At 46.7% G+C, this 26,541-nt stretch overlaps 1 long non-coding RNA gene across 1 annotated transcript; it reads right to left on the bottom strand.

Moving 5' to 3' along the window:
• Positions 1-395: 395 nt before the first annotated feature.
• Positions 396-26,541, bottom strand: LOC114601603 (uncharacterized). The gene is made up of 2 exons (XR_013393704.1): positions 26,335-26,541; positions 396-2,489 (listed from the first exon to the last, which is right to left on the bottom strand). It is a non-coding gene; the product is annotated as an uncharacterized LOC114601603 (long non-coding RNA).

The following is a 26,541-nucleotide window of genomic DNA, read 5'->3' as shown; positions in this document are numbered from 1 at the left end:
GGTGCCTGCCCCCCCAACATGGCACCACTGTATAGATTGATATTGCTGGTTGATTGGGCTGGAAAGGAATCTTACCATGTTCGCACTTGGCTTAAGCAATATGGATTGTTTGCCTTCCCTGCAGCAATGGATTGTTCTATGGCACCCATGTAAACCCTTTAAGCAATAAAGCTTTTAAAAACTAAACTTCTCTCTTAGTGAAACCCCCCACCCCCATGTGTTTCTAAGGACTTTCATGGATGTTGTTTCACTTGCCTCCTGATCTAGCAGGCAGGGCTTCCGTGTCCTCCTGCAGCGCTCTTTGCTGCTTTGCATGGTTAGCAAAAGCAATGGGCTGGTGGGCTGGAGCCAAAATCCATCACGTTATTTAATGTTCACGCAAGGGATGCTTTGCATAGCCAGAAGATATGATTTAATGTCCACTAATAAGCCCATCACATCTTTGAGGATTAAATTTCTGAAGGACTGAAATGGCCAGCTCAGGTTAAATATGATCTATTAATTAAAAAACAAATTAAAAATCCAACTGCCATCAACTCACAGAAACAGGGTGTGAAGGAGCAGAGATGGGGAACCACATACATACTGGGTGATCTGTGGTTCACAATTAAGTATGGATGGGGGTGTGTGTCCCCTAGCCTGCTTTTGGTAGACCGTCCGCTTGATCCTTTGGCACCTGAGTCCACAAAGTGAACCCTGCAGCTCCACAGACCATAATGCTAAAGTCAGCATGTAACCAGCAATCCCTGGTTGAATTCAGTGTCATCTCCCTAAATGCAGAATGAGGCAGTCGGGAGCCCGAGGTATCCAGGCTCAGGGGCAATTAAAACCTTGATTCCCCCAGGTTGCCAGAAGCAGAAGACACCTGCGAACACCTGTGTGCCTTATTCTGAGTCACACTGCTGGCTCATTCAGAGCAGCACTCTCGACTTCTGATGAGCAACAGCTCCCCAAGGCCCACAAGGAAGGCCTTTCCAAGCTCTGGTGCCCAACATCCCTTTATATCTGGGGACTGACGTGGGGCCTTCTAGAGACCAACCATGTAGGGTAGAGCTATACAGTGATGGTCTTGTATAAAAAAGATTTTGGCAAGTGCTATTTGTCATGCCAGAGACCTGCAGGGTGAGAAAAGATACCCCTTCAACATTCCCTCTTCTATACAGTACAAATGTGAATACTACAGGAATCCCCACTCCCTATTGCCACTGGTCACTTCATATCATGTGTTAGTAAGTTCCACAAGTTAATTATGCTGCTGAAATGGAAACCGTGGCCAGGGATTGGGGGGGGGTGTTTGCTGTTTCTGTGCTCTACTGGCCACCACTAGAAACGCTGAACTAGATGGACCTTTGGCCTTGTCCAGCAGGACACGTGTTGAACCATTTATTTAGAATTTTTACTGTTTTGCACAATTCGTTCTGCTTCTGCCAGTCCCAGGAGGGGCAAAGAGTTCTACAGGTTACTGAAACCCCTGCCCCTTGACTAGATTTCCTCCCTCCCCATTTCTTTTCCTTTTGTGCCATATCTTTTAGACTGTCAGGGCTCATCCACACTTCCACTTACCCCATCACTTTCTCCCGGCATAACCCGCTGTATTGGTGCAAACATCAATTGGGTTTTCTCCAGATTGATGTTTGTTTCAAATTTAGCACTAAAGAACAGGTTTTCCAGGGGAAATGAGGAGGACAAAAGCAAAACTGCTCAGACCTGTGCTTTCTAGGCACAGGGGAAGCAGAAGTGTGGACAGCCCTTCAGTTTATGGGAAAGAACCGTCTTGTTTGTATTGCTACTTGGGATTCATTAATTTACTTGGCTCATTTTGTGGATAAAAATTCTTTAAATACACATAAATATCTGAACACCTTCCACAACTGTTTCCTGGCTTTTGAGATTTCAGCAAATGTTGCCAAACTATTTCCAAGCTATGTTTACAACATGTTGCTGGAAATGAAAGGAGTGAGGAAGCGGGAGAGAGAGAGAGAGAGAGAGAGAGAGAATATAATGGAAACTTTGATTCTGCAGCCCAAACTCTGCCATTCTTCTGCCCTTCATGGGATGGTGGCATACAAAGATATGTTCTTAGGGTCACGGTTAAATACAGACAGGCGTTCCAGAGGTTGCATGCACCACTACAGCTGGTTGAAGGGGACCAAATCCATTTGCCAGTCGATCTGGTTCCTTTTTACCAGCGCCAGGGGCACAAAAGCATACAGGCAAGCACTCACTCCCTTCCCTTCTCTAGCAGCTGCTCTGTGTGGCGTATTCAGAGTTGTTTGCTGCTTCCGGGAAATTGCAGGCCGAGAGCCGATGAGGAGAGGTCATTCCAGGCAGGGATCCCATCCCAATGATACATACTTCTTAACATTCCATAATGCCAGCCGACTCCATATGGGCATATGAAGAAGTATGTAGGCTCAGGAGGGAGCAAAAGAGGGAGCGGGCAGCTTCATCTCTTGTCTTGTGCCACGCAGAGGAACCCAGCAAGATCCCTGAAAAATAAGAAAAACCTGTTAGTGGAGGTCAGAGAAACTCATGGGCGTGGCCAGCCCTTACATTGGGCAGAGTGAGGCAGATGCCTTAAGCATCCACCGCTATGGAGGTAGAAAGTTGTGGCAAGCTGTGGGAGGACAATGCAAGCCTGGCCCCCTAAGCTAGCCTATGGCTCTCGGGTGCTGTGGAAGATGCTGTGCTGTTGCCAGTGCTGGAGGGCCAATCTGGTTGGTTTCTGTGTGTGGAATGTAGGGGGCCCATCTTGTATTTTGCCTCCAGATGACCTGTCTGTTGAGCATTCATCCTGATTTGCTCACACAAAGGTTATGCAGAGACTTCACGGTGTCTGTCTTTATCATTATTTTTAAAAAAACAAAATGTAAGCTCAGAGTGACTTACAATATAATACAAAACAACAACAACAATAATACAAAATTAAACCTACACACACACACCCCTACCTAAAAGGTGGCCTAACACATCCCACCTACTAAAGGAGCCCATTCATTCTTATTTGCTTGTGGAGTTGTACAACCACAAGCATGTATCCTGATTTCATCCTGATTTGCTTCTGCGCCTTTTATACATCTTCCTGTTAATCAATCATCTATCCCACACTTTTAAAAAATGCACTTCCCTGTGACTTTCCTAACCACAAAAGGCCTGCTGTTTATTTTTAAGTGGATTTGTTGCACCAGAGTGCTTTAATCCACTTTTAATTGCATGAAGCTACATCTCCAGGAATCAGAATTGAATCCCTCCTGCAAAATACTGACACAGTCTGGATGCAACTTCAGGCAGCAAAATGTCTTACGCCAGCCTAGCACACAGAGTGGTGGCTGGCTTGTGTTGGGACTGGTAGGGCGTAAGGTGGGGAGACCAGCAGCAGGGGGAGCCAGAGCCAGTGACAGGCAGAGCTGAGTTCTACAAGGGCAACACAGAGATTAAGGAGGAGGAAGAAGCTGGCAGCCAAGGCCACCCTCTGGACTGCATATAAGTAAGAAGGCGGGCAAGTGGAGGCTGGCTTAGGGTAGACTAGGGTGGTGACACAGTGCCAGCCTCCATGGGATGTTCTACCAACATCCATCGGCAAAGTTGGCTTTAAAAAACCTCCTGGTCAAAGGCAGTATGCCTCTCTCAATGTCAAATGCTGCATGCAAACAAGAGGAGATGGTCTTCACGTTTGTGTCCCCCTCATGAGCTTCTTGGGGCATCCAATTTTATCATCACAACAACCCTGTGAGGTAGGTCAGGCTGAGAGACAGGCCTGATCTACACACAGCCGCATAAAGTGGTAGAATGCAGAAGTGGTGGAGAGGGATGCTTGTATTGCTGTCCCATGTACCAGAAAAAAGCTAGCACATCAGGGTTGATCTCAAGCATGTGAATGAGTGCAATTTTCTCTTTAATATACACATTTTTATTTGCAGTTTTGCCTTTTATACACGGTTTTGCAAAACAATTCCCCCATATGTATGCTATTTGCACTTTTGTATGCATTTTAATACACACGTCCCTCTAGTATATGCATTCTACGACACGTTACTTCACTGGAGAACTGCACTGGAAAATTCAAGGAAGTGTTAATTTCAAAGGGTGGATGTGTTTTGGTTTGCATATTGTTTCGGAAAGTGCCAGTTACGTTTGCCCAAACCTAGCAAACACAAAGGAGCTCTGGAGTCTAGCTTTGCAGCAGCTCCAAAAAGCTGCCCTCATCTTCCCACTTGCCTGCAGAGAAGGTGCTCTTGCCAGCTTCACACTCTCAAGGGGGCTGAGATGAGAATTTGTCACTTTTCACGTTGTGATTTTGGAGGGTTGGGATCCAGACTGCCTATTTAAGGTAAAGGACCCCTGGATGGTTAAGTCCAGTCGACTATGGAGTGCGGCACTCGAAGGAGCCGGCATTTGTCTGCAGACAGCTTTCTGGGTTATGTGGCCGGCATGACTAAACTGCTTCTGGCGCACGCAGCACTGCTAGGTAGAAATAAACTTATTACTCAGAAGTCCCAGGTAATCCAGAATGGAAGCTGGATTGGGTTTAGACAAATCTGCAGAAGGCAGATCTCTCAGAGGCTTTTCATCGTGGCAGCTAAGCAGAACCTTCATGGACGAAAGAGGTCTATTCCTGAGTACCAGGTGCTGGGGACAACCTTCTGTACCCTGCTTTGGCGCTTTCCAAAGGTGCCTGGCTCTTTGTTGTCAGATAAGAGGGCTGTGGGTTTTCCCCAGCGAGATTATTTTTATGAGATGTTGTTGGCTGCATTCCTGAGATGCTGGCCCACTCTACTGCCTCTGCCTCTGGGATCATATGAACCCTCCCACAAACATAGCAGGAACTGGGTCAAAATCCCCTCCCTGCACTGTGATTTGTTCCTTGGGTGCAGAACCTAGGGGCAGACCAATCTGTCAGTTTTGGTTCTTTTCAGTTCCTCCTTTTTCCCATTTAAAGTCCAGTTCACACCATTTCCACATCAGTTTGCATTTTTTTTTAATCACGGAAAAATTCCTATGCACCTTCCTGTTCATTTCTCCCAATATATGAATTATTCTATGCAACTTTGCACACATTTCTGCAATCAATTTCCCCTGATAGAATGCATTCCTGCACATTGTTTTCACTAACTTACATGCATTTTGCTATACTTTTTTGGGGGGGATTGGAGAACTGCAATGCAGAATTTGTAGCTGCGCGAGTTTCAAAGGATAGCTGCTTTTCACTTTGTGTATTGGCTTGGAAATGATTAAGGGTGATTGGAAATGACTGGAAATGATTAAGACAAGTATGCACAAGCCCTACAACAGCCCAAATGAGTCCCCACTAGCTCTTGAATCCAAACCGGAAAACAGGGTGCGGGATCTCAGACATAGGGACCAAATACTGTCTATCTGGCCCTTGGGATGCTTTCCAGGCAACACCCCCTCCTTAGCCACAACACCTCTCACCCATGCTGGATTAGGCCCATGGCAGGTCAAGAGCCACTATGTACAGGGTTTCAGCCTGACCTAAGGTGGGCGGCGGCAGCAGCAGCATACCGGTAACTGCATTGCACTCTATGTGGGGCCTCCTTTGCTCTTAGTCCAGAAATTGCAGTTATTGCACAAAGCTGCAGCATGACCGCCGACAGGAGTAAGATCCTATCAGCATATTGCACCCCTGCTTGGAGATCTGCACTGGCTGTTGATTTGTTACCAGGCTAGATTGAATGGGTTCCTATCAATATATAAAGCCCTTAATAGCTTGGGAACAATCACCTCACCCCATATCTACTCACTTGATTGCTGCGGTTTCAGGAACTGGCGCTTCTACAAGTGCCACATAATGCTTGTTCAGCACGTTTAATCAAACCTATACTCTGGAACTCGCTGCCTATTGAAATTAGATCTAATTAGATCTGCTGAAACCCTTTTGTGTTTAGGCAAGCCTACTTGGACATGTAACGCTATTGTGTATGTTTGCATTTAAAATCTGTTGGTTTTTCATTATTTTGACAATTTAATTACATCTATCAAACCTGTTTTTACTGCTATTTTAATGAATACTTTTAAACTTTTTACACAAACTACTTGAGAGAGGTTATTTTGATTAAGCAATATATAATCTTCACACACACACACACACACACACACACAGAGAGAGAGAGAGAGAGAGAGAGAGAGAGAGAGAGAGAGAGTATATTATGAAGTGGGTCCCCCAAATACATGCTTGGCTCAATATGGGTCCTGGGTGTGGAAACACTGAGGACTATGTCCAGTGGTACCTCGGGTTACATACGCTTCAGGTTACATGCGCTTCAGGTTACAGACCCGCTAACCTAGAAATAGTGCTTCAGGTTAAGAACTTTGCTTCAGGATGAGAACAGAAATCGGGCTCCAGCGGCGCAGCGGCAGCAGGAGGCCCCATTAGCTAAAGTGGTGCTTCAGGTTAAGAACAGTTTCAGGTTAAGAACGGACCTCCGGAACGAATTAAGTACTTAACCTGAGGTACCACTGTATTAACACCCTGATCCTTACAGCAGCCAACTAGTTGCCTCTGGAAAGCTCAGAAGGAGGACATGAAGGCAATTGTCCTCCCCAGCAATTACTCTCTAGCAGCTTTCAATAGCATATGACCACTGATCATGGAGGTTCTCAATAACTAGGGATGGACAGATCAACCTGTTTCTGACGCACATCAGTTTCACACACTTTAATTCATAAGTCTCTTATGCCCATATCTGAATCATTCTGTGAAGCATAACTATTCTGATCCAGGAACTGCAAATCGTCCTGGTTTTCTTAAAAGTATGGAAATGAAATTCTCAATCATCTCAACATATAACCATCATGACCAGTAGGCATGGATAGACTTCTCATCTAATCCCCCTTTAAAGTAACCTAATTGGGTGGCCACCACTGGCTCGTGTGTCAGTGATTTCTGCAAGCCAACTGTGTATTGTGTAAAGAAGGCCTCCTCTTTCTCTGAGTCTCCTTTTATCTGGTTTCACTGAATTGTCCCAGTGAGGAAGAACCTATTTTTGTGCATTTTCTCCACACCAAGAACAGTTTAATACACCTCTATCTTGCCCTCCCTCTTTGTAGACTGCTTACACACCAGACATTTAAAGCACATACACCCAACTCCAGAATCCTAGGAAAGGTAGTTTCCCCCTCATGGAGCTACAATTCCCAGCACCTTCAATAGACCATGGTTCCCAAGATTTTGGAGGGGAGAAAAATGTATTTTGAATGTGCTTTAAATGTGTATTATGTACGCATCCAAAGTTATCTTTCTTTCTAAACTAAAAAGGCCTTCAGGTTGTTATCCTGAGGCTGATATAGTAATGCCATCACCACAAAGAACTAGATAGAGGAAAGGCTGGAAGGGTCTGTTCCCTGCGCAGCATTTAATGGGGTTTGGCCAGGTCCCTTCAGAGATTGTCAAAAGCACCAGATTTTCTTCCTTGCCTACTTCTGGACAACCACCAAAGACTCATGGTAGCTGCACCAGGTCAGCCCTGTCCTAGATACAGTCTTGGAGGCATGTTTGGGGTGCTGCCTCTGAGAATGTTAATTGCTGAGGGTCTTGGGGGGGTGGAGTGGGGGACACCACTGAGGTCAGGCCAATAATGGCAAAGCAAATCCACAAAGCAATCATAGCAAGGTCTCTGTGGTTGAAGGCTGGTGCTGAAGGCTTCTCCTGAATCACAGCAGGTTTACAGGACTATCAAATAAGCTGCCCCTGGCAAGAGAGAAATCAGCTCCAGCAAGCACCCCCAGTTGCATTTGCAATCTGGACACACAAACTGGGATGAGCCCCATCCTTCATACTGACAACTGGATCTTGATTCAACTGCTGTGGGGCTTTAACTACTACGTACTTTGGAAACCTGTTCACTGTGCATTTGGATCCCTCTTTAAGATATTGCAGCCAAATTTTGCATGCTAGCTCCTGAGATGAAGGAACAGGTTTCTGCATGTTTGGATAAAACTAGATGCCATTTTGAATCAATATGGTGGACTGAACCCTTGCACTGGTTTTAACCACTGGTTTTTGTTGGTGGCAAAATAAAATAGGTCTAAAATAAGAATTTGTGGATGCAAATATCCAGGTTTGGGGCAAGTACTCTTTGGTGAGAGAACCCCAGCAGAGATTTTAAATCACAAAATACACAGCAAAGTAAAGCATGGAAATACAGACCTTGAAAAAATGCCGTTCCAAGTTCCTTCCAGTTTCCCTCTTCCCCAGCATAGAAAATGCCACATGTCTGGTAAGTTAAAAATACCGTAGCTTACTTTCAAACCCTCCAAAGGTCAGATTCGTGTGCTTTTCCATACAGCATTCAGAAAAAGTTGCACAGGCAGTAAAACTTGACTTAGTTGCAGTGATTAAATTATTAAGTTGTTGGTATAGGAGCAGCAACCAGCTCAGACCTCCTCACATTGCTGAGCTTCTTAGACCAACTGGGGGGGAACAAGCCTTGATTATCTAGTCCCTCCCAAGGTGAGCTAAGCTTGCTCTATGACATTAACCCCTTCATGCATTAGTTAGACTTGAGCATGTTGGTTATATGAGGCTTTTTGGTTTCTTAGAATTCCTGACCAACACTGGGTATGAGGTTGCTAGAACACACATAAGAAGGAAGAGTAGGAGTGAGAGCTGAAGCTCAGTGGCAGAGTGCATGCTCTGCCTGCAGAAGGTCCCAGGTTCAATCCCGGGCACCTTCAGTAGGGTAGTCAGATGGATGAAGAGGCTAGTGTTCGTGTACCTTTAATTGTAGAAGAGGAATCTCAGCAGGTGTGCCTTATGTGAAAACTGGCTACACTGGCTGAAATTCCTTCTTCATAACAATTAAAGGTGCAGGAGCCCTGTCCTCTTCTTCCATCTCGCCCCTCCTAATCTGCAGGGAGGACTGGGAAAGTTGCCGATAATAAGCTAGATGGTCTGTTGGTCTAAAGTAGCTTCCTGTAACCCCATTTCCTGCTGCCACTGTTGTGAAATGCTCTTCTGCTTCCAGAATACATTGGGTCCACCGAGAAAGGGAGGGTGTTGCAGCATTGTGAGAAGGACTTAGGCTGGGGGAAGATAGAGGAGCAAATGTAATAGGGACTGAGTTTGAGCATAATGGGGAAAACGACTTGTCACTGCTACCCTTCTTGCTTTTTCCAAAGGGGAAGTAAGTGTTCCTGAGCACCTGTAGAATGCCTTTCTTTTGTGATGGGCAAGGTGGCCTCACCTGTAGAGACAGGGAACTGTGGAATTGGCTTGTCCATCTAGGGTGGTGGCCTACAAGTGCCATATTGCCCTAGGCACCTTTCTTCTCAACTAAGAGTCTTTGGTCTGATCCAGGCAGGACTTTCCTTATACTCACTGGACTGCAGAAAGGAGGAAGTAGTGGGGATGCACTGGGAAGCACCTAAGGACAGGAGACAGGCACTGTTGTGTTTCAGGTGTGCCCACCTGATACTTTCAGGAGCAGTGGCCTAGGAGATGCACTTTCCCTAAACTCCCCATGCAGCTGCAGACCTTGTTTTTTGAAGCAGGATGGTGAGACAGAAAAGAGGACACCTTTAACATGGTCCACCCCCACCACTTAATGGATCCAAATGGTTTCCAAAGAGTAGTAGGAGGTGTTTTATCCCATGTTGATGCCCTCTTAGCTGATTCCCTGGTGGCCCGCTGGAATGCGGAGTTAACCAGGACTATCGACTGGCTCCGAAGCACCCTCTCCGATTGCATGGAGCCTGGAGAGCCCCATGGTTTCCCCCAGAGCTGAGGGCGATGAAAACAGCAGCAGGAGACTCTTTTCAGGTGGTTCGCAATCTAACGGAACCACCTCCACCATTGGGGCCTGGTGAGAACTAATAAATGTTAATTAACTAATCCAGAATGCAGCAGTTAGACTGGTGTCTGGGAATGGCTGCCGAGACCGTATAACACCGGTCCTGAAAGCCTACATTGGCTCCCAGTAGGCTTCCGAGTACAATTCAAAGTGTTGGTGCTGACCTTTAAAGCCCTAAACAGCCTCGGCCCAGTATGGAGCATCTCCACCCCCATCGTTCAGCCAGGACATCAAGGTCCAGCTCTGAGGGTCTTCAGGCGGTTCCCTCACTGCGAGGAGTGAGGTTACAGGGAACCAGGCAGAGGGCCTTCTCGGTAGTGGCGCCCACCCTGTGGAACGCCTTCCCACCAGATGTCAAGGAAATAAACAACTATCTGACTATTAGAAAACATCTGAAGGCAGTCCTGAAGGGGGTTGTTGCTCAAGATGCCTTGAATTTCATATGCATGATCCATAATTTGAGTGCATGCCCCAAACTGGTCACAGATTCTTTGCTTGAAGAAGACGACAAAGAAGAAAGCTTTAGTGGTGATGTTTAAAAAGTCTGCCCAGGCCACAGAAATGCCCCTCCCCTGTAACCCTCTTCTGAGGCACACGGTGATGCAAAGAATCATACAGTCTCAAGGGCTCTCTCTTGGAAGATGGAGCAAGCGGCTGCTCCAGAGGGCAGGACTCAAACCAATGGATTCAAATTAAAATGAAAGGAGACTACAGCCAAACATTAGGAAGAACTTTCTGACAGTAAGAGCTGCTTGACAGTGAAACAGGCTACCTCAGAAAGTGCTGGACTCTTTTTCTTGGGAGGGTTTTAAACAGAGGTTGGATGGCCATCTGCCAGGAATTCTTGAGCTGTGATTCCTGCACTGCAAGGGGTTGGACTAGATAACTCTTGAGATCCCTTCTGACCCTACAATTCTATGATTCCATTTTGCTATCCCTGCAGCTGTCTATTTTCGGTGAACCAACTGGAGCACAATGTACTTGTGGAGGGAAAGATGTGTGTGTGTGTGTGTGTGTGTGTGTGTGTGTGACTCTGTGCATTTCCATTCCCAGCTCTGCTCTGAAGGCTGACAAATCTGCTGAGCCCTTGCCAGCTTGGATTGGAAAACCAGTTTGCCCCATAACCTTGCAGAGGCTGACAACTCTTGGCCAAGGTGGCTCTGTGAGGTGGCAGCTGAGCTGCCCTTCAACGCTGGCATCCTTCAACATATTCCACTGCATCTGGGGGAAGCAGGCCAGCTTAGGAAGGGCAGGGCCAGCCATGTGGCACACACAACCCTGTCCCCCCCCAACACCTTGCCAACACACCCTGCCACTCTCACCTCAGACAGCCGCCTCACTCTGCTCAAGGGTAGTGAAGGCCCCGCCAGCCATCCTTTTATGCAGGGCCAGGGAAGAACTTCTTCCACTGACTAGTTTCCCCCTTGAGGAATGAGGCTGGAACAGACGCCTGCATTAAAACAAGGGGTTGCTGCTGCATAACGGTACAGCAGTAGAATAGGGTGGGCAGTGTCAGATGGGAGACGATGCTGAACTCTTGCCCCCATCTGTTTCATCCCTCTCCCTGGCCACATTCACATCAACTGGCCACTGAAGACCAGAAATAAGCTTGGCTTGGGGAGAGGAAATGGTGAGAAGGAAATGGCTTAGAGCAGGGGGGAAGAGACCCATTTTGAGGGACACATTCCCTTCTGGGCAACCTTCTGAAGGCCAAATGCCAGCGGTGCATAGAGTAACAAATGTGAATGTTATCTTTGTACAGTTTCAACACAACATTCACACACCCTTCGCTCTCCTCCACCCAAGCAAGCATCCTTTCCGACCAGGCAAAAACACTCAAGGGGGGTTCCAAGCAAGGCCAGTGACTTGGGGAGAGTTCTGAGGGCCAGACAGAGAGGTCTGCAGGGCCACATTTGGCCCCTGATCCTGAGGTTCCTCGTCCCTGGCTTAGGGGCAAAGGCTGCAAAGGGGTACAGCAATAGGGAAAGAGCATAAAAAGATCCCTGCAGGATCAGGCCAGAGGCCCGTCCAGTTCAGCATCCTCTTTTGTCAGTGGCCCACCAGATGCCTCTGGGAAGCCCACAAGTAGGACATGAGCCCAAGAGCATGCCCTCATTCATGCTCCCCAGCAACTGATACTCAGAGGCGTATTGTGACAAGTAGCCATTCACAGCCTGATCGGTCATGAATTTGTCTAATCCCCTTTTAAAGCATCATTGGATAACCTCAGGTTCCAGTATTATGAGAGGGGGAGAAAAACTTCTCTCTGCACCATACCATGCATAATATTATACAACTCAATCATGTCTTGGGATTGGGAAATCAGTCCGTTTTGGTTTTTATCAGACTCTCGCTTTTCTGGTCCTAAATTCAGTTCTCACCATTTTCACATCCATTGCATAGCTGTAAACTTTTCCATTTTCTTGCAAGGAATCCTATTCGGAATAAGGGAATTTCCCTTTAAAAAAGGGAAAAGTTGACCGCTATGATCCATTGGTGATTTTTTTTTTTTAAGTCCTCAAGAAATTTCCCCAGACTTTAGGTGTTACTTTCTCATTAATACATGTTTGCGTGCAATCTTTCCTATGATAAATATTTTTTGCAAAGCAGTGTTCCCTACTGCAATGCATTTGTGTATGCTATTTGCACTAACATGCACATTTTTATGTGCACTTTACTCTGGCGTGTGCATTTTTATGCACCACACTCGGCTGGGGAACTGCATTGCAACATTGGCAAAAGTGCAAATTTCAAAGAATAGCTGTCTCGGTTCGCATGTTGTTTCAGAAAGTGCAAATTAGGTAAATTTGTGAACTGAATTGATTTCTCCCCATCCCTAACCATGCTCCCCATTATTTGCCTTTCCCCTCTCAACTAAACAGTCCCTGACACTGCAACCTTTCTCCATAACAGAAATGCTCCAACCCCTTGGCCATTTTGGTTGCTCTGTTCTATACATTTGTTAAGAGAAGGATGCAGCACTCATGTCCTTCCACCGCTATCCTCCCCCCATCCCCCGAAATCATCCCACCCACCTGGCAACCTTTGCTCAAAGGTGTGGGTCTTGTTGCAGCAATGCTGCTTCTCACTGTCCTTCAGGGCAGACCCTTCAACTCCCTGGCTCATTCAGCTTCACTCTACCAGTGACTGTGCAAAGCACAGCAGAGGAAAGCTAACCTTGGTGTGTACTAGCTATCCTCTCTAGCAGGAGTTAAACTTGTCCTCATTGCCTGTGAGGAGCAAGGATCCCAGAGGGATGCAAGTACCTGATTCAACTGCACACAGCCAACACAGGCATGTGCTGCCTCTGTCATTCAGTAGCTTCTGGTAAGAACAAATAAGCACTGGGAACTTCTAGGTGACCAGTTCATTGGCCATTCATCCTGATGATGTTTGCAGAGAGGTCAGGTGGAAACAAGCATTATTCCACACTTTCTAGTGCACTTCCTTTCTGCAAAAAGTGGGAAGTGGGTTTGTCCAGCAATACCTCCCAGTCAACTCTAATTGCGTGATGTGAATCTGTCAGTATGTGATTAAATCACCTGAAAACCTGACAGTCTGCAAGTGCCCACTGCCCCTCCAGTAAACTAATCAACAGCCATTTGCAGTTCTTGAGGAGGTTAGGATCCACCGCTTCACTTTTGCACGTCGAACCCTTTTTGCACATGGTCAACTACAGCCTTGATATGGGCTACCTATTCAATTTTTCACACGGAGCTCGCCTTCCTCCTGCAAATATTCCCTCACATGCACTGTGGTAAGAAACTTTAAAAGTACCCAATCTGCAACTGCTTGTGGTGCTCAGCCTTTCTTTTGGAATACCACCAGCCCCTCTCCATCCAGATTATTAACCTTGCTCCCCTTTATTCTAGATGGAAACTTTCACTGGAGGAAGGCCTATTTGAGACCACCAACCACAGTCTGCCTTCAACCAGCCCCCACCTGCCTGGTTATATCTAGCCCAGGGGTTGGCACTGATTATCAGCTTCCTCCTCCTCCTCCTCGTCATACCTGTAGAATTCAACAGGGAGGAAGATGGGGACAACACTAGAATGAGTTGGCCCTGCCTATCATTGGCTCTGGCTTTGCCTGTCTCTGCCTACCATTTGCTCTGGCTCCACCTACTGTTGGCCTCCCTGCTTTGCAACCTACCAGCTCTAATACTCATCAACCACCACTGGGAACTTCATGTCCTTGCCCCCAATGCACCATCTCATTCATAGAATTGTACACTTGGAAGTAACCTTGAGAGCCATCTAGTCCAATCCCCTGCAATGCAGGAATCTCAACATGTGTTGAGATTTGAAACCATATTGGACCCTGTTTAGTTTTGCAAACGTGCTAGCAGTTTTAGTGCTGCACAACTAGGGTGCCCTCTCAAAGGGATGCTCCCAGATAGATTGCTCAACTAGTTTACCCTTCCTATCTCCTATCTCCTGTCCCATTGCCTCTTCTCTGTGTTTGTTATTTTCTTTAGATCTTCTCAGAAATCTCAGGGAACTTGAGGCCTTGTGATTCCCGCTTCAACCCACTCTTCCATTTTGGGCTCACTTTTGGAGGCTACTTGAACAACCCCAGTTTCCTTGGCTTCGTACCAAGCTTAGAAAAATGTAGATGCTACAAGTGGTGGTGATGATGATTATAACCGGGGAAGCACAGATACAGCCAGTATCAGTTCCCATAATAACTGCAATGCTGTCTCAAAACACAAAATGTGCTTCTGGCTGCATTTCACTGACTTTTGTGGATGATTGCAAGTGCTTGCATGACCAAGAATGCCTTGGGACCATTCAGGTATAGGACAAAGGTCCTCTCAGAAGCATCTTCAAAGCACATTTTACATTACCAGGGTAGTATATTCAGCTTGCTCATTTGCCACCAGACTGGTTCACATGTGCATGAGGAGGAGCCGTGGCTCACTGGTCGACCATCTGAAGGTCCTGGGTTTAATCCTCAGCATCTCCTGGTCGGCCTGGGGGAGACTCCTTCCTGAAACCCTGGAGAGCTGCTACCAGTCAGTGTAGACAATTCTGAGCAAGGTGGACCAATGGTCTGACTCAGTATAAGGCAGCTTCCTGTGTTCCTAATTGGTTTGTTGCAATCTGACATGATGGATCGCATGCATGACCAGGCCGCTGCAATTCCCACAGACAGAGCTTCCATGACACCTTAGCCACAAAGGCTCTTCAGTGGAATCAGTCTACACATGCACAGCAGTCAGTCATCAAAACCTGCTTCACACATGTACATTCAGTGAATCCAACACCAAACAATGCTCGCCCCATGGTGGGCAAAAGATTCCTGCATTGCACTATGTGCTTCCAACAATGCTACAATCCTATGAATTTAAGGTTTGGGTAGGTTGATATTTGAGAAGGTTCTCTCTCAGGTAATCTGTTTCCAAGCCTGGAGTGGCTTTCTTTCTGGAGTGAATCTTTCTCCCTGCCTTTGGAAGGTGAAACCCTTCAGCTAGTAAGAACTCAGGCTCAGGGGCTGTTCTTGAGATTTTTCCGTTGGGGCTGGGAGGCAAATGGAGCCAGGCAGAGAGCTGGGAGATTTTGTGCTCAAGCGTAGTTGGAAGTAGCTGGTGGGGAGGGAGCAGCTGCTCTCTTTGGGAATCTGATGCAGGATCAGCAGTAGTTTTCCTGCCTGCTGCAGGAGTCTCTTTGCTTTCACTTGCTTGCATGTTTGTAAATAAAACAGATGACAAAGACATTCGAAGCCTCCAGTGTCCTTTTTTCCAAGGGAAATAGAAGACATGTAACCCCCCTAATCATGTCTTAGCTAGACTACTGCAATCATATCCTTTCTGCTGTTCTCTTGTCTCACCTTGGGCTCATCCAGGGGGTCACTATAGTTGGGTGGAATCACATAATGAGAAATTCAGGTTGCACAATTATAGTTGTTTTGGAGGGCTTGTGCAACAATCCTGCTTCCCCAAAATATCAGACTTTTTGCAATAAGGAAAGTGATGGGAATAACTGGAAAGTTTGGGAATAACACTTGCTTTGATGCAGCGCCATCTATTCTCTCTGCAAACAAATCAGGATGAAGACCTGGAAGTGCCCCTTGTTCCCTAGCCTATAGCCAGCTCTTGGCTGCCCAAACCGTTTACCTTTCCCCTTTGACAATGTGCAGTGCCTTCAAAAATCCCCCCCCCCCCGCCTTCCTGTCTGTTCTTGGTGGATCCAGCCCAGCTGCCTTCTTCACTTTGCTGTCCTTGGCCATGTCTCCTCCTCATCTCTCTGCTCTTCTAGTTTGATAAACAAAGGTGAGGAACCTAGTGCCCTCCTGCTGTTGCTGGACCACAACATCCCTGATAGGCCATGCTGGCTGAGGCTGATGGGACTTGTGAGTTTAACAGCATCTGGAGGGTCACAGGTTCCCCACCCCTGCGATTAACCCTGGCTCATGACTTTCACATCTCCAGCTCCACCACCTGCAGCCACCCAAAACTCTCCTGCTCTTTCAACAGACATCATCCTTCCTTGCTGCCCAGATGTGTGGAACCGCTGTGCAGAACACTGCATGAGGTTACCACTTACTTACTTACAATACCTCTTCAGAGGCCACTTATTCCATGAATTCTGTGGCACAACCCTCTAGTTTCCCATATACTACTGCAGGGGTTGCTGTCAGGAGTGCGTGCAGGAGCTGGGCCCTGTGACCAGTAGGTCTTCGCAGGACTGGGGCCTTCCTAAGTTCGTTCTGGAGAGGCAAGGCACAGGTGAGACCGCTTGGTAACTCATTGCACCTGGTGGCTAGAGCCGGAAGGGATATAAGGTCAGCATTTCCCTTCGGCTCTTTCCCACAGGAACACGTTTCCTGCTTCGCTGCGTTTAGCTTCTTGCTTCCTGATCCTCAGACCTCAGGTTCTTGACTCCTTGCTTCTCGACCCTCGGACCCTTGGCTTCTGGACTCTCGTTCCTGCTCCCACCCCATCTTGCCCCTGGTCCCAACGTCCTCAGCTGGGACTTCAATTGCCCATAGACAGTTGCCAGCTTGGTGCCCACAGACATCCATGCACCTGCCAAAATCTTCCCTGGTGCTTGCAGGATCCCCTCTCCTTGCTGAAATCAGCCTTGAAAGCAGCTGTCTGTTGTAGTCAATAGAATAGGTTGTGGTGGGTGTGGGTGTGTGTTACCCTGACAGTTTCTCCACCTTGCAAACGTGGCTCACAGGCTCCCAAAAGTCTAATGCCCCCTGCACTCCTGTAAGCAAGCCTAAATAAGTTCATCTGAAACAGAGCAGTTTGCATTTACCCTTGCCTCTGTTCCCTCTTCCTCCTCCGCATCTCCCCAGAATTGATTTTATGGGCAGGGAGCTGTTATGTGCCTGGTAAAGTACCAAGCACATCCATGGTGCGCTAGGTAGGGCATTTCCACACCATGATCTATGGTGGATTCATTGCTCCCCGTACCTGCAAGTCCTGCACCATCATCCACACAAACACCATCCTCATCAAAATGTTGCCCTGTATTATTTTCCCATTTACACTGGATTCACCATTTCTTCAGAAAATCTGATTAATTAAAAAAAAAAAATCATGGTAAATCTGGGTTAAACTCAGAGTTGGTGGGATGGGATTTTGACAAGAGCGATGCCAAGTGGACGCTGCGACAAATTTGCAGGGATGAGCAACACTCGGTGCACAATAAATGGCGTACGAAAGCATTGATAGATAGGTAGATAGATAGATAAATAGATAGATGATTGATAGATAGAAAGATAGATAGATAGATAGATGATAGATAGATAGATAGATAGATAGATAGATAGATGATAGATAGATAGATAGATAGATGATAGATAGATAGATAGATAGATAGATAGATGATAGATAGATGATAGATAGAGATAGATAGATATTAGCCCTGAGCTTCTAATCATTTGGGAGAACAAGAGAGCTCTTAACAATGCATTCAGCTGCCAGTCATCAAGGATACACTAATGAACTGCAGGGAAATTGAGTGACACAGATGTACGAAAGATGCACGTAGGAAAAGGCCACATTTCAAGGTCTGCCCTTTCAAAACTGCCTGTTGCCCAACGCTGACACTGCAGTTCATATTTTTGAGCGGAATGAGGAGGGGGAGGGGGGGTGAGGGTCATCCACACAGCCTAGAACCAGTTTGGGATGGTTGTGAGAAGGGACATTTTGTTGATTCTGCCGGGCTCAGGAATCGGCGGAAGAATGTTGAGACTGGGGTTCAGTCGCGTGTGAAGCAATAGGGATTCCAGCCAAGCCAAGGCACTGATGAAGTTTCTTGGGGAACCTGCCAAAGGCAGATTGGATGAAGAGAAACACACACACACACACACTCCTTTTGCTGCCCAGCATTTGCTATAAAAGGAAGTCTCTTGCTTTTTAATCCCATCTCCTTCCAGCTCCAACCCTGGGTTTCTGCAGCCACTCACTTAACAGAGATGTTCCAAGTTTCACTACTCATTGCCATTGCTTGGCCCAGTTCCTGTTTCTACTCGTCCCCCCACCCACCCGCCAGCCCTGCTCCTCTGCCAGCTCCATCGATCCCATTATAAAGTGACTGCATTAGCCACTTTATCAGATGAACACATTAAAAAAAAAAAAAAGGAGCAGAGAGGTTTCAAGAAAATAAGTCTGGAACTTCTTCAAATCCACACCCTACTCTAAATCAACAAGCTCCGCCAGTTAGGAAGTGAAAAAACCCTAACCTGTCTGTCCGCTTAAACCCACCAAAATTAATTTCACTTGGATCAATTACAGCTAGTCCAGCAAAAGAGATAATCTTTCCAACTGGAGTCAAAGTAGCAAAAATGCGACACCAACATTCAACCACTCAACAGACCTCTGTCATTTCCCTTCCAGCTTCAGAGAATCTACATTTTGCCCATGAGTGTCAAACCAGACTAGAAAAGAACATATATGTATTTAAAGTCTAGCAACCAGCATGAAGTGTTCAGGAGCCCAGTTCAACACAATGCCTCCCTACCACAAGGCCTAGTATTCCATTTGCATTTTTGGATTAAGAGAGAGAGAATCCCACAGTAAATATTAGGCTTTATCTACATCTTTTTGTACACCCTAATTAAAACAACACAGCAGCACATTAAGTGCACTCTTGAGATCTATCTATCTATCTGTCTTACTCATTTTACAAGTTTTTGTCATTGGACACGTATACAAGACTAGCCTCTACCAAATGTCCAGGATTTTAGGCCTGGGGCTCCAGAAGTAACTTAATATACACGCTTGACCAAGATAGGGAGATTCTGCACTTCTGGGCAGCATTGATGGGGGTCAGGATTGTATTAGTCTGCTTAATGAGGGTCGTTCATTCTTCTAGCCCATCTGCATGGGGGAAGAGAGAATGGCGCTGCCCTCAAAGCCACGAAGACGTCTTATGAATTCTGCTTTCCAAATTGAATTTGACACAATAAGTCCCCAAAAGTTACAGACCTGAATGTGACTGGACACCTGATCTGTGTGCTTTACTTGGTGACACTTTTCCTCTGCAAAACTTGATCATGCACCCCATTGCAGAGGGGGAGAAAGAAGGGGAACCCTGCTAGGATGATTTATTTATTTTTACCACCCTCTCCCTTTTCCTCAGCATTCTGACAAACTCTCTCTGCTGACCCTAATTCTTCCCAAATCCCCTAGAGAGGGTCTCTGTTCTCTGGACCACCCAGAAAGGAGAAAATTGCAGCTCTCAGCAAAAGCCGCTTCTTTTCCACCTAGGGCTTTTGAAAGATTTCCCCAGCCTCCCCAAAGGAACTCCCCCCTGCCCAAAACACAAATACACACACACCCCCCCTTGCAAAACTGGCAAATGGTGCTGCTTCCAAAATGTCAAAGGGGGGGAGGGTGTCCCAGCTCATCCCATCCCATCCTCCATTTGCAAGAACCCCCAAAAGGTGCCTCCCTCTGGGTGCCCAAGCTTTGCAACACCAGCTCTGTACTGGTGAAGGTTAAACACGCCCAACTCTTCTGCAGTGCCCAGCAATTTCCCCCCATCTCTTTCCCTCTGCTCCTCTCCCGCTTCAGCATCACTTACAGTCCTGGAGGTGATTTCCCATCCTTTCCGGTGGGGGGGGTCATCATGGGCCTTTGGGATGGTGCCCCGCAGCCTGCCAATATCTCTTTCTCTCTCTTCTTCCCCCCTTTCACCGGTGCTCTGATGCTCCTCTTGACTTTGCCACAGGAAAAAAAAAACTCCCTGCACATCTCTCTCTCGCCTTCTGCATTCTGTTCCCTGGAAGCCGGTAGCGGCAGCAGCGGCGGCAGCAGCAGCAGCAGCAGCAGCAGCAGCAAACCCTCTCACAGTTCAGCTTGAGAAGTTCCTTCCTTGCAAAGAAGGGGAGGGATTTAAAAAACGGCACAGAAGGCAAGCTGAGCTTTGCAGGGGTTTCCAGGTGCAAAGGAGGTGAGGTGGCTCTCCCCTACTCTGCCTCACTCCTCATCCATAAAAGAGCATCTTTCTGCACACTTGGCAAGGGGGTGGGTGTCCCCTCTTCAGTTCCTGCCCCACAACTTAAAGAGCAAAACCAAAATAATAATTAGTGCCACCAACCTCCTCTTTCCCGCATGCTTGTGCAAGTGCACACACACACACACACACACTTTCCAGCTGTCAACCAATGGAACTTTGAGCAGACTTATGCTAATGAAATCCTTGGTGTCTTTATTAACCAGCAAATATTGTCACGGGCAAACTGCGGAGAGGGGCTCTCTGCTTTCCAGATTTCACCAGCCCATGCAAATATGTGAATAGCTCTCCAGAGCTTGCTTGCCTTTTTGGCCCCCAAGGCAGGTAAGAAGGATTTTGCCTCATTAAGTGAAATGTTAAAAGCAGCTTTTATTAACACGCACACATTCAGCAGATAGCAAGGCTTTGGGCATGGCCAGTGCCACAGAGGCCAACAAAACAGAGCAACTGCCAGGGCCCAAACCTTGTTAAGGGGCTCAGCTGCTGATTGCAGCAACCTCATTCTTTTCCTTGGGGAAGGTCTGTAGTTCAGGAAGAACATAAGAGCCTTACTGCTGGATCAAGTCAGCGGCCCACCTAGTCCAGCATTCTGGATTCAAATTTTAGTTCGGCCATGCAGGGGCTTAGTGGACCCACTCACTATCTCTCGATTTACCCTTCCTTTCAAGATTATGGTGAGGGTAATCGTGGTCCTTGTTTTATGGAGGGCAGTCCTCTATTTGAAAAGCTGTGTCTGGCCCAAGTCCACTTTAAAGTAAAAAAAGAACCACTGGAAGGAAAAGCAGGAGGGGCCTTCGAAGTTGCCCATCACCAGTGAGCAGCACCTGGACCACTGACTAGGCAGGCCAACAGGTCACCTGGTAACAGTTTTCCCACTCTGGTGAGTCATATTGCATTTCTGTTTAAATTAATCTCTAAATTTGCACCTATGCATGTGAATTAGCATGTGGACATTTTTTTAATGCAAATTGGTGTCCCTGAAGATCAAATGGACCTCATCCACTATATGGAACTGCCCTGCGGAAGCATGTGGCACCAATATAACAAATCTTTGGGAGGCTTGATTTGGCCTAGCTCAGAGCTAAACTGATCTTACCCATTACACAACTCTGTTCCACCCCATAATGACCACTACATGCTCAGATCTCAGCATGCCTCTGCTGCTCTCCCCAGGCTGCCTGGGTGCCAAAGATAAGTACAAAGCACTTGTGTGGGTCAGGTGCTAGGTCCGAACCCTGAGATGAGCCCTACGACTTTCAAAGTTACATAGGAGAATTTGGCCTATGTAACTTTGCTTTTCCCATTACAGAGCCCATGGCCCAAACACTCAACTGCATTCAGACTTCTGTGGAATTCAGCCCCTTCCTTGTTGAATTTCTTGTAATTGGTGAAGACCTTATATCAGCAGCCATTTTAATTTAATTTTATGGTTAATCTTAACAGATCTTATCACTGTTGTAGCTTTTTTGTAGCCTTATTGTACACCGCTTAGAAACTATGTCATCATAAACATATTATTTACCGGTAATATTATTAAATATACAGGTGGGTGGGTATGGCTGATGAGTCTAACTGTACACAAATGGAAAACACAGTCTTCTTTGTTTATTTACAGTGATGCTTTTGATGTACACAATATTTTAAAAGGCAGTGAACGGGTGGAGGGGAAAGGAATGTCATAGTGGTGGAGCCAGCAGGCAGTGGTTACCGGGCAAGAGGGGATGAGCCAGATCTCCGACAAATTGTCTCATTTTCTGGCAGACTGACTGTGTCTTTAACAGCTGCACCACAAACAGAAATGCATCGGGTGCAGCCGTTCCTGGCAGGGAGGTGCAGTGATAGGGAAAACTTCACTTACTGAATTCCAGCTTGTCATCGTTCAGCTGCCAGAATTATTATTATTTCTTTGAACCCTGCAGTGACCCAGACATGTGCCCAGCCCTTTCAAAGAAAATTGCCAGCTGTCCTGGTTGTGTCAAGATAATCCAGAAAAATAGCTATTGTGGCCTGAATAACATCAAGTAAAGGGAAATGTCCCAAATTTTTAATATTTGAAAATAGCAACGATGCGTCTTTTAAGAAAACCTAACGGCACACCTTCCACCCCTAAAACATGCTGCCCTGTTATGTGAGAAAGCAGAGTTTCTTCCCATGAGGTAGCTGCTATACTACTTCGTCAAGAAGAATACACAGATGTTGTGATGAGGGCGGCAGCCATTTTGTTCAGATAGTCAGTGAAGCTCTGAAGGAGGCACTGCACCTCTGCCTTCCCGCTCAAACAATAAAAAGCCATCAAGGCTGCCCTAAGGTGTTTTGTTGTCCCAAGCAGAACAACAAATGGTGCTCCCCTCCCCAAGTCAAGGTGCATTCATTTACAAGGCCCTCAACAACTGGGGCTCAGGAGATCTCAAGGACCACTTGATCCCTTATATCCCAGTCTGATCACTGAGGTCTTGTGGAGGGTGCCGGTCTAATCTTAGTCACATGACAAAGACTTTCTTGTTCCAGCAGGCATTTGAAGGCAGTGTTTTGTTTTATGATGCATTTTTACTGTTTTATTCTCTTATGTGGTTCATTTTTATTCACGTCACTTATAAATGCTAATGACTAAGCAGTATGTAAATACCATAAATAAATAAAGAGTTTGTATCCAAGTTTGGTCGAGTTATTTTGGCGGCTGAGACAGAAAAGGCCACAAACACAGCTCCCTGAAAGTAAAAATATAACAGCAATAAGTTGAATTACCCACAGAGTCCACAAAACGTTGTAAGAATCTAACCATAGTGCTTCAGTTGGAGGATAAGAGGCCAGGCACAAACTCTATAACCAGGCACTTAGCCTTTAACAATCTGTGGACTTTTAGAAGTGGATGGGATGTTTTTAATGCTCTGTCCTTGTTTTTACTGTATCTGTGGAGAAGTTTTGTTTTGTTTTGTTTTAGTAAGATATTTTGGGTTGCCTTGGGCAAGATAAAATGACTAACAAATTTAAAACAACAACAACAACGCTATCAGTAGGTTTTGAGTGGTCAGGGGTGAAACCTAGTGGGGATTTGGGAGGGAGAGGGGCCTGGATCATTTGGTCACCTCTGGAGGTGGAGCCTGGGCTTTTTGTTTGTCTGGGGGTCTGGGGGGGGTTGAGAATGTGGGGGGCTGACGGGGGGTTCTGCGAAATCCCCAAAACTGAATTTGAGGCTGCAAAACTGAATGAGCAAGTAAAATATGTGATGTTTAGCAACTTTATCTGCTACAACACATTGACACAGTTAACACGAACATAGTCTAACAAATGAGCTAAGTAAGTAAACATAAAATCAGATTTCAAGATTCTGCAGCTAAATTGGCATTAGAACATAAACCTTCCTGAAACAACAAAGAAAAGGTTAACTGGTCTCCTGGAGGATAAAAGAGTAGCAGTCTGTCCAAGAACATACTTATTCAGAAGGAGAATTCCCCAAATCAGGAAAAGTCTCATACCCCCCGCCCCCTCAATATAGACAGCAGGTTAAACCTGATAGTTTTTGTCAGCCAAAGACATTTTGCTGCCTGAGACAAAGGACAAGATGGTGCCTCTCTCACTCCATGTACAAAAGCTGTCCAGACTGACAGGAACATAGGAAACTGCCATATAGAGTCAGGCCATTGACCCACCTAGCTCAGTATTGTCTATGCTAACTGACAGTGGCTGTCCAGGACTTCAAGCAGAGAGTTCCTCTCCCAGCCCTACCCAGAAATGATGAAGATTGAACCTGGGACTTTCTGCATCTAAAGCAGATGCTCTGCCACTGAGCTACGTCCCTTCCAGAAACAATCTGCCACTACTGTCGTGAACTGGCAGGGCAACGGGGAGGAGGAAGAGGATGCCAGCAAGGGGTGTAGCCGGGACTGGGACACGCCGAGGCAAGCAGGGGATGTGGAAGGAGAAGTTGTTGTAAGAAGTAATCACGGGGTGACAGAGGACAATGCACAGGAACCAGAGCAACAGGACCCATCACCAGATCCAGAGGGGGCCCTGTCCCCATGAACACAGTGGGCTCTGAAGCATAGGGAACAGCAGGAGGGGAACTCCAGAAGGCTAAGGCAGGCAAGAGCCCACAGCCCAGCAAACTAGCTCTGAAAGAAGGGGTGTGATTCCTCAGCTGGAGTAGGCTAGGAACAGGTGAGGCTCATATGTCTCATCAAGGTCAGGTGCTGCAGTCAGCAGGCAAAGTATACAAGGGCAGCAGAGCTGAGGTGCTGGGTCTGCTTAACTGCCCATGTTGATGGACCTGGACTTGGGTGCTCCTGGACCTCCATGGGACTGTGTTTTGGGTTTGACCCTGGACTGTATCTTGACTGCAGGACTTTGAACTTGGCTACTTGGATCACCGCTGAACCTCGTTTCCTGAGCTTCGGTCTTTGGATTTACCGGTAGCTTGTGTGGATCAGGTAAGCCAGGGGTTCAGGGCAGTTACCGAGGCAGACCATTCATCTGCTTAGCTCAGTATCTCCTATACTCACCAGGATTTCAGACAGGGGTCTCCCCCAGCCCTACCAGAAGATGCCAGGAACTGAACCTGGCACCTTCTACATACAAAGCTGTGTACAAAGCTGGCCTACCACTGGGCTATGTGGCCCTTCTCCAGTTGAATCTTACGTCAACACTGAGCTTCATAGCTGAGCAGGGATTTGAAGCTAGATTCCCCTCGTCCTAATGTGATACTCTAACCACTATACCACATTGACCTTCTCACACGCATGTCTTGCACCCAGAAAAATGCACTTGAGAACATTGCAGCCCCGGTGTGTGTGTCTGCACTCTTTGCACCACACTTTCTCCATCCCTACACAGCCACAGCAGGCGCTGTAACTCTCCAGCTGTTAGACTTCACCCCTGAAGGCACCCTCTTCCGTTGTCAACAAACCAACATAGAGGGTTTGGGTGTCCTTGTTCGTGGTCTCCTCACTCCCCAAAGTATAAACTAGACCTGAGATTTATTTCCTATTAAAATTAATATTGAATTGCCCACATCACGGAAGCCAGTTAGAGAAAAGGACCACAATCAAGTTGAGAAGAAGCACCCCTTCTCCCCCTCCACCATCTGCTTCCCATCCCCCCCCCATAATCTTTTTACCCCATGTAACTATCCAGCTTGGCTGCAGTCAGTCCCGGTTCTACCATTAGGGAGAGAGAAGCAACCACCTCAGGCAGCAGAGAGGCACTGGAGATATGTGCCATGCCACACCCCCTACATCCTGTTGCCCTTGGGTATGGTATACAGAAAGCTGCCCTGCTGCAAATGTCAAAATAAGATTCAGCTGGAAGTACACATGGGCTGTGTGCATGTGTGTGAATGTGGGGGAGGTCTTGTCCTTCACCTCGGGAAAGGAAGGTGGGTTTCAAATCTCTGCTGGTGACCAGTGGCCTCAGTCAAGCTGTCTATCTCTCACCCTCAGGCTGTGAACACACCATACCGGTACATTTAAAGCACCTTTAAAGCACATGCCCCTCCCCAAGACTCCTGTAGTTTATGCCTCACTGAGCAGCAATTCCCAGAACCCTTAACGAACCACATTTCCCAGGATTCTTGATCTCTCTCTCTCTCTCTCTCTCTCTCTCTCTCTCTCTCTCTGTGTGTGTGTGTGTGTGTGTGTGTGTGTTTTAAAATATATTTTATGTGGGTATAGCCTCAGTTGCCCAATTTGTAAAATGCAGTAGTAACTAAGTGTGATGCTGGATGGCCTATTTATTGAGCATTCGTCCTGAAGCATTTGTGTGGAATTTATATGACGTTTCAAAGCAAGCATTACCCTCACATCCACTTTCCTGTGTGTTTCCTGCTCACTTTGCTTATCGCAAAAAGTGTGATCTTTTGAGGAAGTGGGTTAATTGCATAGGACCTCCCAAACAACTTTGGTTGTGCAACCTGAATTTGCTGGTATGTGATTGAATCCCACCCCAAAGAGAGCAGCAGTTTGAAAATGTCCTAACCTGACAGGATCACTGCAGGGAAAGGCTGGAAAGAACTACCTTTGGAAAGGAGATAGCTTCTGAAGTTACAAAATCCCGATTCCTACCTTCGAGTTTGTTATCCTTGCCACACGGCCCCCCCTCACAGACAGCACGATGTGGGAGCTGAAGCTGGCTGTTCTTCTTCCACAGAGTCCAAAATATTAAACACACAACTCAAATCTGAAGGCCCTTTCAAGGCTGTGTTCTGGGATGGATAAAACACTTCGCTTAAGCAGAGCAAGACTGGGACATACCTTTCTCTGTCTCTTTGC

This window comes from Podarcis muralis, chromosome 7, assembly GCF_964188315.1.
Source record: "Podarcis muralis chromosome 7, rPodMur119.hap1.1, whole genome shotgun sequence".
Taxonomy (NCBI): domain Eukaryota; kingdom Metazoa; phylum Chordata; class Lepidosauria; order Squamata; family Lacertidae; genus Podarcis; species Podarcis muralis.
Note: the sequence above shows the minus strand (reverse complement) of the source record. Positions and strands in the feature narration are given on the sequence as shown.